The sequence below is a fragment of the Candoia aspera genome, chromosome 15 (genome assembly GCF_035149785.1).
Source record: "Candoia aspera isolate rCanAsp1 chromosome 15, rCanAsp1.hap2, whole genome shotgun sequence".
NCBI lineage: Eukaryota > Metazoa > Chordata > Lepidosauria > Squamata > Boidae > Candoia > Candoia aspera.
In genome coordinates this window covers 2,168,340-2,181,862 of record NC_086167.1, presented here as the reverse complement: position 1 = coordinate 2,181,862, position 13,523 = coordinate 2,168,340, and the positions used below count along the sequence as shown (strand labels likewise).

At 45.8% G+C, this 13,523-nt stretch overlaps 1 protein-coding gene across 3 annotated transcripts in view; it reads left to right on the top strand.

Moving 5' to 3' along the window:
• The window catches only part of LIMK2 (LIM domain kinase 2), a 55,754-nt gene that overhangs the window by 11,589 nt on the left and 30,642 nt on the right, over nucleotides 1–13,523 (top strand). The window contains exon 1 of one of the 3 annotated variants that reach the window (XM_063315489.1): nucleotides 12,510–12,737. The exons of the other annotated variants lie outside the window; for them this stretch is intronic. The gene's annotated coding sequence lies outside the window, so the exon portion shown is untranslated. Of the gene's footprint in view, nucleotides 1–12,509; nucleotides 12,738–13,523 lie in introns of those variants that run through there. 3 annotated transcript variants of the gene reach the window in all.

Genomic DNA, 13,523 nt, shown 5'->3' with positions numbered 1-13,523 from the left:
TTGGCTGTGTCAGAGAGCACCCAGTCTTGGCCCTAGTCAGGATTGCCAAGGGTTAGATGTGATATGAGTTTTAGATCCCAGGATAAATCCCTGCTTCCTCCCATTCCCAATTTTTAGTTGATGTTTTCCATCCCTCTGTGACCAGAAGCCATTTATAAGACAGGTTCAGGATGAAAGCCTTGGTGGGGAGAAGTTTCCTCCTTCCCCAAATTCCCATTTTGTGCACTCAGCACTGCCTGGGCTGGGTAGTTCTGCTGGGTGGCAGCTTCAGCCTGCCTTCACCCTGCAGGGCCGTGGTGGTTGGATGCAGCTTTTAGAGAAGTTTGCGGGAGATGATTCCGGTGCACAGGCTCCTCTTTGCCCTGGGGAGGGTGGGGATGCCTGGTCGACCATCATCCCTTCAGAAGCACGGTTCTCTCTTGAGCGGTGTAAATCAGTTACGGACATGCTCCGTGGCCAGTCATGCCCCGTTATTTGTCCTTCTGATCTGTGGGTTACCCTCTGCTTATCTTCCCCCACCTTCTGTCACTTATGAGAGCGCATGCCCTGGTGGCCTCTCTCTCGGGCGAGGGCTGTAGATACAAGGCAGAGCCTGTGGTCTGCTGGTTTGTCCTGCTCCTTTCTTCTCAAGCCTTCTGTCCCTCAGACCACTGCTCTGATTTACCAGTACCTGTCCACATAGCAAAGGACGTAGGACACCCTTGCTATTTTACTCCTCCTAATGAGTTTTCCCAGGCTTGATTAATAAGAGCTCATCTTTTGCAAACTAATAAGTATTTCATTGCACTAAATTGTGTTAAAATGATTGCACCCCACTATTTTCCCTTTTCCGTTACATTAATTGCTTTTGGAAAGGAAGTACTGTATTCAAGTTCAGGGTCCAGCCCTCACCAGGCTGGATCGTCTCCAAATGTGTGGACTCCTAGAATTCTCAGGAGTGGTCAAGTGGCTGCCAGTCCTAGCAACTGGTTGTGCAGCTTGGAAAAGGGAGCCAGTTACCTCAGGGATGGTGGTTATCAGGAAAAGGCATTCCCTGGTGCTGTCATTGGACTACAGTGCCCAGAAGTCTTGGGAGAGACCCAAGGTCCTTTGTAATAGGGAGGTTGCCTTTAAAAAGAATAGCATAGCATAGCCTACCTTCCTTGATCTGGATGTCTTCTGGATGTGTTGGTAAATACGTTTGTAAATACAGTAAATAAATGCTCAGCCGTGACCATCCTGGACTTCAAGTCCACATCCCCAGAGGGGGCCCACTTTGTGGAAGGTTGATTGAAACATTTTATTTAAAAAATTGTGATCAGGCAGTCCCCTTGAAATGACTCTCCTTACTGTCGGAAGTCGGTGAAGCTTAACCGGGGAGAAGAACAGTAGCTCGAACATGAAGAGAAGTGTACTTAGTACAAGTACGTGAATCTCTCTTCTAGGCTGCATTTTATTAGGACCGCTGTATTCCTGGCTGAGCAATGAAGTCGTCTTTCCTTTCGTTGCTGCTAAATATCTTCTGCTGGAAAGGACAACTTCAGTTGACTCCTTGCCAGAACCTGATTCAGAAGCAGACCTGGGTTTGATGAGACATTTCCTGTTTAAAGTAATATCCTGAATCCTTAGTTTGACTTTAAGGGAGTGTCCAAATGGAATTTCTTAAGAGTGATTGGCTTGGTTGGGCACTTTGTTTTCCATGATTCAGAATTGCTTAACACCGTGAAAAAGGAAGGGGAACACAGGAATGTAGGGTTGAGAGTTAGCTACTGTGCATGGATTGTTGTCAGGCAGAGGCAATTTCCCCTGTCACCTTACTGATGAAGCAATGTTTTCTCTTCCCGCTGCACACACCCTGCGCATTCATGGGGATGAATGTTTTGTGGCAGTTTTGTTTACAGAATGCAAGTTGGCATTCAGAAGAGGATGGGATGGAATATGAGAAGGAAAGGCTGATATGGAAAAAAGGCATCCTTTCCTAGACATAAACTCATCCCAGTTTGGCTCTTTCCGGTGCACCCCAACTCCGCAGATGGGCAGCCCCAGATTTTGCGCCAGAATCTCAGATGGATTTGCATTTTGCTCTTGACTTGAAAGACTAACCAAGAGGGATCCTGGGAACCTTTCCCCAGAATGCAGTCCCTAGCAATCTTGAGCTCAGCTGGGGTTGCTCTACCTGGTGTTGAGACTCCCGTGCCCAGAATCCCTAGGCCATGTTGGCTAAGAGTTGTGGGAATTGCATAGTCCTGGCATAGCAGGTTGGGGAGGCTGCCTGCTCTACCCAGAATCATGGCTGATAGCCCCAGCTTGCCTTTTTCCTCAAAGGAATTTAACAACAAACTTGGCGATGGGCTCTGTGTTGTACTGGCAACAACACTGCCATAGGTTGCCATTGCTTTCTTCCAGGATGCATTTTTCATTTCCCGGCCTACAGTCTTGGGATACCCTGATGGTTTTCCATCTAAACGTTAGCCAATGCTAGCCCCACACAGCCTTTTATGAGTTAAAACAACAATACTGTGTGCTGATTAGTGGAAATAGCTGTTATTTTGTCTCTATAGCTTGAGCAGCAGAACCCTGCTTTATGGCATAAGTGAGGAATCTCCAGTTTGCCCTTCTGATGTGTCCCATATCAGCTGGCTGTCACATTCTCTTCCCAGCCCTGTTTTTCACTAGTAGATCCTAATTTTTTTTAAAAAAGCCTAGTTTGGGGGGGCAGGGTTTGACTGCAAAGCTTTACCCTCCCCTTAGTGTGTGCCCCTTCCTTGAAAATACTTTGATGATAAAATTAGGCTTTAAAAATAATGTTTCTATTGATAATGTACTAATGTTGTTTTTCTGACAAATTAAAAAAAAATGAAGAAGTGAAGTAAATAAAATTCATAACACCATTTCCTGGCCCAGTAGTATTAAGGATGGTTTTTAAAGGGTACATTTTTTTAAAAAAGTAAGAACTCTTTTTAATGTAGGTGGTATTATAATGCCAACATTCTGTGTTGGAGGAGATAAATACAAAGCTGTTCAGATCATGGAAATACAGCAGTTTTAAAAGGGAATTCCAAAAGAAAATACAATGTTCCGGACAGACCATATGATGGTGCTCATCTGCTAGAGAAGAACTTGCAATAAAGAGATTCCAAATTCTTAATCAAAATCATAAACTCTAAAGGGAAATTTACTCATACACAATGTGAGATATGCATAACAGGCTGAATACATACAGTTACTAAATTTGCACAGAGAAATAAAAAGCAGAAGAGTTATACAGGGAAAGTTATCTTGATCACCTTAAATAAAAGTGTTCTTTTAGGTAACGTGGGCAAAAGCTATTTAGTGCTTTACAATGATAAGCAGCAGTTGACATTTTATTTATTTATTTATCAATCAATCATATTTTTATCACTGCCCATCTCCCTCATAAGGGGGACTTCACAATAAAACAGTTTAAAATTCAATAAAATCATAAATAATACCATTAATCCATAAATACCAATATCAATAAATAAATATAAAACATAATGAGATCCAAGTAATGGCAGATCTAATACCACCCAAAGGGGAACAAGACCGGCTTCAGCAGGACTAGGGAACCAACCAGCCCCAAGAGTGGCTCTTCCTCTCCCCATTCCAGGCATGGTGACAAAACCAGGTCTTCAGACGTTTCCTGAAGTCCAGAAGAGAGGGGGCCAACCTCACTTCCAGGGGAAGGATGTTCCAAAGGGCGGGAGCTGCTGCAGAGAAGGCCCGCCTCCTGGACCCCGCCAGATGGAATTCTCTTGCAGAGGGGGTCCATAGCATGCCCTCTCTGCACGACCGGGTGGAATGGGTTGATGTAACAGGGATGAGACGGTCCCTCAAGTAGCCTGGACCCATGCCATGTAGGGCTTTAAAGGTGATAACCAACACCTTGAATTGGACCCAGAAGCAAACTGGCACCCAGTGCAGCTTGCGCAGCAATGGGGTAATATGCGCTGATCTTGAAGCACCCAAAATTGCCCGCGCAGCTGCATTTTGGACCAGCTGTAGCTTCTGGATACTCTTCAAGGGTAGCCCCATGTAGAGTGCATTACAGTAGCCTATATGGGAGATGACCAGGGCATGAGTGACCATTTGAAGGGCCTTTCGCTCCAGGAAGGGGTGTAACTTGTGCATAACCCTTTTAGGGGGAGATGGGCGGTGATAGAAGTGTGAATAATAAATAAATAACATGAAGTTGTGCAAAGGCCCTTCTGGCCACAACAGCCACCTGCTCTTCGAGCAGGAGTTGTGAGTCCAAGAGGACCCCCAAATTACGCACCGGGTCTGTCTGGGGCAGTGCAACCCCATCCAAGACTAAATATGGCAAATTCCTAGAAGCAGAGCAGTCGTTAACTCAAAGCCACTCTGTCTTATTGGGGTTCAGCTGAAGCCTGTTGTTCCCCATCCAGACCCCAACCGCCCCCAGGCACCTGGAGAGGGCAGTCACTGCATTGCTTACTTCCCCTGGGATGGAGATGTATAGTTGAGTATCATCAGCATATTGATGATACCTCATCCCATGGAGACAGATGGTCTCACCCAGTGGTTTCATGTAGATGTTAAAAAGGAGAGAAGAGAGAACTGATCCCTGCGGCACCCCACAAAGGAGGGGCCGTGAGCCCAATCTCTCCTCCCCTATTAACACCAACTGGGACCGGCCCTGGAGGAAGGAGGTGAACCAGCGTAAAACTACGCCACCCACCCCCAACTTCCTGAGCTGCCCCAAAAGGATATCATGGTCGATGGTATTGAAAGCCGCTGAGAGGTCAAGGAGATCAAGGATGGATGCACTGCCTCCATCCCGCTCCCGCCAGAGATCATCCATAAGTGCGACCAATGCTGTTTCTGTCCCATATCCGGGCCTGAAACCTGTCTGAAAGGGGTCTAGATAATCCGCTTCCTCCAGGATTCTCTGGAGCTGCAGTGTCACCACCAGTCTTCGTCTTTCTCCTGCGGCGCTCCAGGCGTCTCTTAATCCTCTTCAGAACCCTCAGCTCCTCCGTGAACCACAGGGATTGTTGGGTTCGATGGGACTAGAGAGGCCGCACAGGCGCGATCCTATCCAGGGCCCCGGCTGCCTCCCTATTCCAGGCAGCAGCCAGGGCCTCCACTGGACCGTGCAGCAGGTCCCCGGGTATAACCCCCAGCTTCCTCTGAAACCGCACTGGGTCCATCAGTCACCGGGGGTAGACCGATCGAATAGGTCCTGCCTCCCTGCGGAGCGGGGTGGCATATGAGAATCCCAAGGTCACCAGGGCATGATCTGACCATGACAAAGGGGAAAGATGTAACTCTCCCTTCAGATCACATTGCCACTGGTCTGACAAGAAAACTAAATCCAGGGTAAGGCCACTGTCTCGAGTCGGGTCCTGAATAATCTGAGTCAGGCCCATGGCCGCCATGGTGGACATGAACTCCCGAGCTGCCTCCGAGGCCCGCCCCAGGGATGGCAGGTTGAAGTCCCCCAGAACCATAAGCCTGGGGAACTCCACCGCCAACCCTGAGACCGCCTCCAGCAGCTCAGGCAGGGAGGTTGCTACGCAGCAGGGAAGCTGGTACAGCAGCAACACCCCCAACTGTTCTCGGGATCCCAGCTTGAAAAACAGGGTCTCACAACCAGCTACTTGTGGAGCAGGGCCCCTGAAGGCCACTAGAGACTCTCTGATGACAACTCCCACCCCTCCTCCCCTGCCCTGGCATCTCGGCTGGTGCCACACCCGAAATCCGACTGGGCACATTGTCTGAAAACCCATGGATGGAAAGTACAGCTGTTTCAAAACAGGCATAATACTGCTTCTCTAAGTAGCCCTTGTTACCAGTCTGGCCACATTTTGAACTGCCTGAATTTTCTGAACCATGTGCAAAGGTTGCCTTACGTGGAGCATGTTGTAGTAGTTTAGTCTGGAGATCCCCAGTTGATGTGCTGCTGCTTTGAGGGTCTTCAGGAAATGTGCAGAGCTATTGTCATAGTCTTAGCTGGTGAAAAGGAGTGATGGCTGGTATATCTGTGCTTTCTGAGGGCAGTATAATACCATCCGGAATAGGACGGTCCATTGTCTCCCAGACCATGGCCTTTACATGACCATGGCACTTTCGCCTTGCTTGGATGCAGTTCTAACTTACTACCTCCCATCAACCTCTCTTGCGGCATGCAGCACTTCAGATTCCTAAAAGTGCTTCAGAGGGTGCAGTGACCCACAAATGGCACCTGCTAGCAACTCTGTAAAGCAGTTCCATCTTTTTCTCAGATCGTGTGGCTGTCCTGGGCAGCTGCTACACGATCTCAGGAAAAGACAGGTTAAGTAGTTTCCAACAGGTACTACTCGAGTGTCCCTACACACACTGAAACACCTTTTTGCGTCTGAAGCACTGCCCAGCCTCATTGTTGTAGGCATTTAAGATTACTTGATGGCAGTAACATGGAGAAATAAGTTAGAGTGTCATCAGCATCTTGATAACAACAAGATGATCTCACTCAGCAGTTTCATATCAATGACGAAGTGGAGCCCAGAGGGACTTTATGTAAATTTTGAGTGGCAACTGTGTCACCAAGCATCCTTTGAGATCTATCCAAAGGATAGGAATGGAACCAGTGTGGTGCAGTGCCTCAATTCTCAATCCCTCGGTTGATAAATCTAGAAGATACCATGGTATCAAAAGTCATGGAGAGATTCAGAAAAACCCAACAGTCACACTCTCTCAGACAGTTCCGTAGTGAAGGTCTTCTGTCAGGCTGACCAAGACCTTTTCAGCCCTGAGGCCTACTTTACAGCTTGCTTAAAATAGTCTAGATAATCTGTTTCCTCCAAAATACTTCAAGCTGATTTGCTACCACCTTCTCCATCATCATTCTTAACCAAGGGAAGTTGGAGACTGCCTTATAATTTTCCCTCGTTGAGGGATCCAGGGTAGGTTTCTTAAGAAGAGGTCCAAATGTTGCCAGCTTGTTTAGAGCAGTCTTGTCTTTCCTCAGCAAGGCATCAAGGAGCTCAGCCAGACCAGTTCCCATAGCAAGCTTGCACAATGAAATCAGGGGTGTTGGGCAGGAGTCCAAAGAGCAGAATCAATACCAAAAGTACAATAGTTTGGTGCAACTCTTGAGCCAGGGAGCAGCATGTAACACCCAGTTGGTCAACACACCATTTCATGTCTATTTTGTCTCTCCCCAGTACTGGACGGTTTCTGCCAGCGCATACATTCCTTTTATACTTGTGTGGCACTTCAGACCAAGCCATCTTGTGAACTCTGGGCAGAGCTGGAACTTCCGTTTCCTTTCAAAATGTGACAAAATGTGCCTTTGCGTTCTTGCTGGAAGGAAGGGTGGCTTGCCTGGATGATGAATTTGTACACTTTGAAAGCTTATATGTATTTTAAAGCAAGGGTGGTCATTTTTTGCCGCTGGGGCCCACCCTGCTTATCTGTTACTCCCATGAAAGGGGTATGGCAAATCTCCTTTCCAAGTCAAGGATCAACAGTCAGCGTCTCGTTTTCATGGTTGGGTTGGTCCATAAATCCTTAACACGCAGCTTTTGAATTCCTCATCATTCGCTGATGCCGAAACTGGGGACAGGGAAGAACTGGAAATTCCAAAAATCTGACCAGATGTTTCAGCCACAAGGTTTGCAGTTCAAAATCTTTCTCAAAATGGAAAAGATAGACTGGATGTTGCAGTTGGTGATAGGTGATGTGTGTGTCAGATTCCTTCCTGCATCCAGGGACAAAGAAAATGATTGGGTCCCAGCTGTGAGGACCTGAAGGCCGTAGTCCTATTCCTCTCCCTCCTGCCCTGAGTGATTTATTGTCTTGATCTGGAGGCAAGTGTCGGTCCTCTTTATTTACTTTTCTCAGTTCTACAGTATGCTGTCTTTTGAGGAAGCTCTCAGTGACAGCATATAGAGAAAAGTCTAAACCCACCAGTTTAGACCAGTTGCAGGAGTGATGTGTGGTGTTGGTGCTGTATAGCAGAGAAGCTTCTTCAGGCGTGGAATAAAAAGAGGAGCAGGACTCAAACAGTTGTCCAGGGAGGATGTGCAAAACTCAGGTCCTCTGGCAGAACATTCAAACTATGCCAGCCTGATCATTCATGGGAGTCGTCCAGTTCTCTTCTGAAATGGCAAGGTCGGCATGATCCAGGGGGGAAAATGCAACATTTAAGTTCCTCAGGACTGAATTTTGTATGTAACAATTGCCTAATTAAACTGAAAAGCAGGAGGTTCAAGACAATAACAGATCCTTATCCATGTACCCACAGATAATCTCTGAAATCCATTACTAGAAGAAGTTGTGATGCCCATGGCCATGGATGGCTTGAAAAAGAAGTGAGGCTAATTTCTGGAGGATAAGACTATGCATGGCCACTGGTGGCTATATTTTTCTTCCAGAATTAGAGGCAGCAGTAGAGGGGCTTGTGTTGAGAAGTGCTGTGTATTTGTGTTTGGGGCTTCCTGGAGGGCATCTGATTGGCCACTGTGACTGGACCATGTGGGAGTTTGGACTGATGAATCAATGGGGCCATAGCTGCCCTCAGCATTTGTTTAGCACTTGGAGGGATTGGTCCATGATGCATGACAGATGTGACTGATAAATGTATGAGTTTTTACATAAAATTCAAATAGACATTAAATATTTGGAGATTTCCCAATATTGTTGTCCCTGTGATTAACATTAACAGAGGTAATGGAAATGTGGGGCATGAATCTCAAAGCAACTGAGACCCTGTTCCTATAGTAAAGTTCTCAGAGTTGCTCACACCAAGAAATAAAACAAGTAGAATTTCAGTAACGGTAAAAAGCAGTTCGAAAACATGCCAATGTGAGTAGATTAATAGGTACTGAAGGTAGCTTCAGCGGGCAGGTAACAGCGTTCCGTGTAGTCATGCCGGCCACATGACCACGGAAGTGTCTACGGACAAACGCCGGCTCTTTGGCTTTGAAACGGAGATGAGCACCGCCCCCTAGAGTCGGACACGACTGGACTTAATGTCAAGGGAAACCTTTACCTTTACTAAAAAGCAGTCACCATAGAAAAGTCTTGAAGCATAAAAATAGCCTAAAGCTAAGGCAGATTCAGAAGCCTGCAGAACAAAAAACAAAACAAAAAGGTCTATTTGTCTAGCCCAGAAATGAAGCAATCTAGGTGCTAATGAGATTATCCGGGGAAGATACTGCACAGTTGGGGCACCATGGAACTGAAACGACCCTTACCAATAGCCATGTGCTCCTGTGTCTCATTTGGCCCTTAGGGAGGTCTCTAGAAAGTTCTCAGCCAATTTGGGTGAATGCAAGCAGGGGAAAGATTCCGTGCTGTGAAGAACCTTGAAGATTCAAACCAGCACCTTGAATCACCTTGGAAAAGATTTTCTAGGATTCAGGGCAGTTGGAGGAGCCCTGGAATGATGCTCTGCTCTCCTGTTCCCAGTTAGCTGCCTGCAAGCCCTGTTCTGACCTAACTAACATTATGGAATGGTTTTGGAAACTGGTCAGGACAGGAAATTCCCAGCACGTGGAAGGTTGTAGCTGGTATTGTCCCAGGAGGGTTGTAGCTGGTATTTCCACTTATTCTTGTAAAAGATTCTCAAATTCACAAGACTCCTACAGATGCTCCAACTCAAAGACAATCATGGGCACTTCCTAGATTACGTGCTTCGTTTTTCAAGAGGTGGGGGGCTGCAGCCTTCCATTGAATAGTTGGAATATCAGTTATTAGTCAAATAAGCTGTCTACTAAATACTTTGGGCTAAGTTTGAGGTTATTGGCTCTCATTCAATCCTTTCCCATTTGGGAGACTAATTTAAACTCTTCTGCCACCTTACGTGCATTTGATGAAAGGTAGAAATCAAGTTGATGGCATGTACTCAGGAAGTACCTAGCATGAAGATAAAATGAATCATGTGAGGACTCACAGTATGAATGCCAAGGAGTTAAGAAGCTTTCTAGTGCCACCTTCTGAAATTAACCATTCAAGTAGTGTTGGAACCATCCAAAAGTAATTCCCCTCCTCCAACTTACTCAGGCTTTCCAGAAGGGTATGATGGTCCTCAGTGTCAAAAGCTACTGAGAAGCCCAAGGATAGCTAGCAAGATTATGTTTCTCTGTCTGCCTCCCGGCAGAGGTTTCACCCTTGGGACAGCAATGTTCAGAAAAACTGCATCTGGAAAGCCAGTGCCATCTAAGGGTGCCACCAACCACTTGCTAAATATTTGGGGAGGTCAGTGAGGAGTAGCTGGAATTGCTGTCTCTCCCGGAGAAGCATTTCTAAACCTCGATAGGAAGAGTGGAAGTGAGCTTGCATTGGTTGGTGGACTTCGCCAAGCATTTTCTCCACATCCTAGGGCTATAGTAATTCAAACTAATCCAACAATATGTAAAGATGGCGTCTGAGGACTCCGAAGACGGTGCGGAGGAGGAGATCCGGATGACAGTCGGTTGAGGGGGCGAAAACCAGAGAGCCTTCAAAGCCGCTGATTGGTGGAGTCTCCGATGAAGAGACTCAGCAGCCAATCAGCGCTTGACAGTGGAGGGCGGCGAAGAGAACTCAAGAGCTTGAAAGGTGATTGGCTCCCCGCCACAAATGGCGGGAAAGTCAAGCACTTAAAAGGCGCCTGCACCGAGAACGGGTTGTGGGTGACCACCGTTCTCTCCTCCCAGCCGCATCTCCAGACCTCATCGCCTCAGACAATCTCCCTACCGTGTCTGCCGACTCTTCTCTTCAGGATCTTGTCTCTGCCGCTTCTCCTGCCTCTGAACTTGCCGCCGAGCCGCCACTGTCTCTGAAGCCTCTCTCTGCCGTGCTTCCTGCTTTCTGATCTTGCCACTGGCCACCGCTCGTTCTGAAGCCCTCAGCTGCGGTGCCTCCTGTCTCCTGCCTTCTGCTGTGCTGCGGTGCTGTCCCTGGTCCTTGGATTATTCTCCTCAGCTGATGAGAGTAACCTCGCCTCTTGCGGAACTGCTGACTGTCACTGATTTGGTTGTCTCTGCTCCTTGCCTTGCTATTGAGTGAGTCAGTCCTTCAGTCTGAATTTCCTGCTGTGGCGATTTCAGTCCTGCCTTGTCTTGCCTCGCTGTGGTCCCGGCCAGTTCCTGTCCAGCTGCTCTGATCATTCTGCCACTGCTTGACTCCGTCTGTCAGCTGGGTCTGATTCCTTGCCTGGTTTCATCAGCGTCAGTCCTTGTCTCCAGCTTTATTGAGTTGAATCCAGTTCACCCACATTAACCATTGCAGTTGTTTATTAATTTGTGATAAATAAATCCGTTGTCACCTCTTCCGTGTCTGGTCTAGTTGGTCAGAACACAAAACTGGATCACACAGGCTCTGATCTGCATTCATTGTGATATCCTGTTTGTGGTAGATACTGGATCTTATCCTTGAAACATCTAACAATCTGGGTCTGACAGTGTCCTGGTAAAGGTTACTTCATGCCTTCTGTCAGACCACCTTAAGAGACTCCAGAATATTCTTGGGAAGCAGCAAAGTGGCAGCCAGGATGAAAACAATGCTGCTTTGGAGGGACTTCCAGGTGAGGAATGGCAAACTAGCATGTCTCTGAACAAGTGGAGATGACGTCATGGCCACGACTGAAGGATTGGCGAGTAGACCGGTCCCACGAAATCTCTCTGAATAAGGAGAGGACAGGAGATTGCCCAGTTGTGCTCTAGATGGCTGCTCCTCATAAGGAGACAGCAGGATAGTGGTTTCCTGTGCGTCTGAATGCTGGGAGACAAAGGAAAGCCATCACGCTCTCAACTGCGGTGGAGCCTTTTAAAGGACACTGGGTTCGCTAACCGCACTTTCCAATCACTTTTGGAAATTACCTATTTAACTATCTTAAGGCTATTAGAGATCTTCAAAAAAAGAAGTTTGCAAAGCCACCTGGTGACTTTATCTTCATTCCAGAATAAAAGAAAAATTAGCTATAAGCTTAAGAATGTAAAGAATTTGAAATAAATGGCAAAAAGCTAAATAAGACTTTAATCCAAGGAAGTTACGAACAAATTAAGGGACCACATGAATTTGGAATGAATTTGGAATATTAGGACTTCTGCTATAAATTTTGGAAATAATAATATTAGTTAATAATAAACAGCACCTTCATAAGAACTAAATTGTTTAGTCTATCTTAAATCATAACAGAAATTTGAGACTTTATGATTTCAGAAATTGGACACTAGAGGAGACTAAAGATTCCAGGCATAAAAGGAAAAAAAAAAGACAGGCTTGCCTTTTGTCTTTGGTCAGCACAGACAAAATGACAGAATACTGACATTTGACATGTGACATTTGAATACTCCAGGAGATATTTGAAGAATAGGGACAGAAACTGGCAGCTACAATCTCAGCAGTGATGTCTGCTGCTATGGATAGACTCTGTCCAAAAGGTGTTAAAGAAGAAATGTCAGATGTGGAAGAGAATAACTTGGAAGATCTACAGGATAAAGAGCTGAAACAAACTTCATCTGATGCAGAAATATCAGACTATAAATAAATAGTTGAAATACTGGAAAATTTTTAAAAAATGGTGGATTATAAGCTAAATGTGACAGTTGAAGTGGAAATACAAATGACAAGCCAAGAGAATGACCTGGAAAATGGCTACTTAACTGGATTTACAGAAGAGGTTTGCTAAAGCCTTGAAGAAGCTTTTGAGATGGGAAAAAGAAAAACGGAAGAGAGATCGAATCCTCTGACAACATCCAAATGAATTAAAGATCAAGTTTGCTAGAAGCAAAAGAAAGGAGTACAAAGTTGGTTTGTTTGACCGAGGTTAAACTAGGACCTGTTTTTATAAAATTCTGGGAACCCTTATGGACTTTTTGCTGATAACTGGGCTGAAATGTTAATGGTATATGGATTTGTGTATGGATAAGGGTTGGGTTATGGGAAGAAGAGATGCTTGCATGTAACCTTATAGGGCAGCGTTTCTCAGCCTCGGCAACTTTAAGATGTGTGGACTTCAACTCCCAGAACTCCCCAGCCAGCATGGGGAGGAGAATTGTTATAGGGGGTGAAGAATTACTAAGTTTGTATTGTTGTGAAGACGATTGAAGTCACTTATTTAAATATTTCTTTTCTCTTTTTCTTACTTTTTCCTCTTCTTTCCTTTTCTCTTGCACTTTCTATTCTCTTTATTTTTCTTTTCCTTTCTGAGTTTAGTTTGTATTGTCTTTTATTATTTTTTTAAAAAACTTTAATTATTAAAAAGAAAATAATGCTGCTTTGCTGCTATTTGTGCTGCAGAGAATAGGCATAATAGCAAACTTTGGCTGTGAGCTTGATTTTGCGTCTTTGACCTTTGAGGCAGCTTCCTCTTTTGCAAGTGCTTAATGCCCTCCAGGATTTCCGTGGCTACAATTCTACCCTTTGCTGATCAGTTATTATCTCCTGCTGATCATTTTAACTATCCACCTCTCTTCTGGAAAAAGCTCCGCCTCTTCCACCCATGCGGGAGAACTGCAAAGGGAGGAAACTTGGTGGCTCAGTCAGTCTTGACTTCCTTGGTCAGCCTCTGCACAAGTACGATGGTCCTCCTG